The following is a 2500-nucleotide window of genomic DNA, read 5'->3' on the forward strand; positions in this document are numbered from 1 at the left end:
CGACCCCGCGGTGCCGTCGGAGGCGGCGCCGGCGCACCCCGGCCTCCCGAGTTCGGAGCGGATGGATGGGCGGAGGAGGACGGCGGCGGCGGCGGCGACGTCGAAGGCGGCACGCGGGGAGAGGCGCGGGGCGGGGGCACGTGGCCCCCAGCCCCCGCGGCCCGACCCCGCGGTGCCGTCGGAGGCGGCGCCGGCGCACCCCGGCCTCCCGAGTTCGGAGCGGACGGATGGGCGGAGGAGGACGGAGGCGGCGGCGGCGACGTCGAAGGCGGCCCGCGGGGAGAGGCGCGGGGCGGGGGCACGTGGCCCCCAGCCCCCGCGGCCCGACCCCGCGGTGCCGTCGGAGGCGGCGCCGGCGCACCCCGGCCTCCCGAGTCATGAGCGGACAGATGCAAACGGATGGGCGGAGGAGGACGGCGGTGGCGGCGGCGGCGGCGGCGGCGACGTTGAAGGCGGCCCGCGGGGAGAGGCGCGGGGCGGGGGCACGTGGCCCCCAGCCCCCGCGGCCCGACCCCGCGGTGCCGTCGGAGGCGGCGCCGACGCACCCCGGCGCGCCCCGGCCTCCCGAGTCATGAGCGAACAGATGCAAACGGTTGGGCGGAGGAGGACGGCGGTGGCGGCGGCGGCGGCGGTGGCGACGTCGAAGGCGGCCCGCGGGGAGAGGCGCGGGGCGGGGGCGTGAAGGAGACGGGCGGGGGGTACGGTGCCGGTCTTTGGCCGGTCGCCTACACCCCCGCCCCGACCCGTAAGCGCCCCCAGCCCCCGCGGCCCGACCCCGCGGTGCCGTCGGCGGCGGCGCCGGCGCACCCCGGCGCTCCCCGGCCCCCCGAGTCCAGAGCGAACACACGGGCGGAGGAGGACGGCGGCGGCGGCGGCGGCGGCGACGTCGAAGGCGGCCCGCGGGGAGAGGCGCGGGGCGGGGGCACGTGGCCCCCAGCCCCCGCGGCCCGACCCCGCGGTGCCGTCGGCGGCGGCGCCGGGGCGCTCCCCGCCGCGCCCCGGCCCCCCCGAGTCCGAAGCGTGAGAAACGCCGATAGGCGGCGGGCGGCGGCGGCCGCGCGGGCCGCGGGGCGGCGGGCGGGTGCGCCGCGGGCGTCGCGGGGGGGGGGAGGAAGGTCAGGAGGACGGTGTCGGGCGCGGGGTGTATGTCGGTTCGCGTCGTCGCGCGGCCGGCCGCTCCCCGCGTCCCGCCCGGCCCCCGCCGGCCCCCCCCCCCCCGGTCAGGCGCCCGTCGGCGTTCCCCGACCGCCCCACCCCGCGCGTCCGCGCGGTCGTCGACGTCCCGTCCGCCTTGTCAACGCTCCCATAGTCCAGGCCGGGCCGCGGCCGGCGTCGGGGACCACTCCCCCGCCGGTGCCATCGCGACCTGGCCGACCTCGGAACCTTACCCCCAGTCGCCGGGTACCCAACCTTCTCGCCACCTTCGGCGGCGAGCGGGGGGTTCAATGTCTCCGAAGTCCCCCCCCGGCCTGCCGGCGGGGCGGGGGGGGCTAGGAGCGCCCGGAGGCGCCGTTATCCCCCTTTTTAACCCCTTCTCTGAATGTTGGCCAAAACCGCAAACCAAACGTACGACTCTCAGCGGTGGATCACTCGGCTCGTGCGTCGATGAAGGACGCAGCTAGCTGCGAGAACTAATGTGAATTGCAGGACACATTGATCATCGACACTTTGAACGCACCTTGCGGCCCCGGGTCCCTCCCGGGGCCACGCCTGTCTGAGCGTCGCTTGTACATCTATCGGGATCGGGGCGCCCACGGGCGCCCCCCTCCCGCGGTTGGGGCGTCGCGGGCCACCGCCGGCCTACCCCCCCCACCTTCCCTCCCCGCACGGGGAAATGGGGGTGGGGGGGGCGGACGGCACGGCCCTCGTCCCCCTAAGTATAGACCCGACCGCCCGCGCCCTCGACGGGCCCGACCACCGCGCGGCCGCAGGGGCCCGCGGCGGCTGCCGATGGAGGATCCGTCCCCCGCCGCGCAGTCCGCCGCGACGCACCGCGCGGCCGCGTAGGAGTCGTGCGCCCGGCGAGGCGCGGGGTTAACGGCCGACCCCCGATGACGGGAGGCGATCCGTCGCCCCCGCCTCTAACCCCGTTCGACTACGACCTCAGATCAGACGAGACGACCCGCTGAATTTAAGCATATTACTAAGCGGAGGAAAAGAAACTAACAAGGATTCCCTCAGTAGCGGCGAGCGAAGAGGGAGAAGCCCAGCGCCGAATCCCCGCCCGGCGGAGGGCGCGGGACATGTGGCGTATAGAAGGTCGCTTTGCCCGGCGCCGCCCGGTGGGGGCCCGAGTCCTTCTGATGGAGGCTCTGCCCGAGGACGGTGTGAGGCCGGTAGCGGCCCCCGGCGCGCCGGGGCGAGGCCTTCTCGGAGTCGGGTTGTTTGGGAATGCAGCCCAAAGCGGGTGGTAAACTCCATCTAAGGCTAAATACTGGCACGAGACCGATAGCGGACAAGTACCTTAAGGGAAAGTTGAAAAGAACTTTGAAGAGAGAGT

The 2500-nt window shown here is 75.5% G+C and overlaps 2 non-coding genes across 2 annotated transcripts in view; both read left to right on the forward strand.

Moving 5' to 3' along the window:
- The first annotated feature begins 1570 nt into the window (after positions 1-1570).
- On the forward strand, positions 1571-1724 carry LOC147184867 (5.8S ribosomal RNA). The gene has a single exon (XR_015100043.1). It is a non-coding gene; the product is annotated as a 5.8S ribosomal RNA (ribosomal RNA).
- A 374-nt stretch (positions 1725-2098) lies between these two features.
- The window catches only part of LOC147184868 (28S ribosomal RNA), a 4301-nt gene continuing 3899 nt past the window's right edge, over positions 2099-2500 (forward strand). The window contains exon 1 of the ribosomal RNA XR_015100045.1: positions 2099-2500. This exon is cut by the window's right edge and continues 3899 nt beyond it. This is a non-coding gene — a ribosomal RNA (28S ribosomal RNA).

Source organism: Hippocampus guttulatus, unplaced genomic scaffold (genome assembly GCF_054856545.1).
Source record: "Hippocampus guttulatus isolate MCC_2025c unplaced genomic scaffold, RoL_Hgut_1.0 HiC_scaffold_57, whole genome shotgun sequence".
Lineage (NCBI taxonomy): Eukaryota > Metazoa > Chordata > Actinopteri > Syngnathiformes > Syngnathidae > Hippocampus > Hippocampus guttulatus.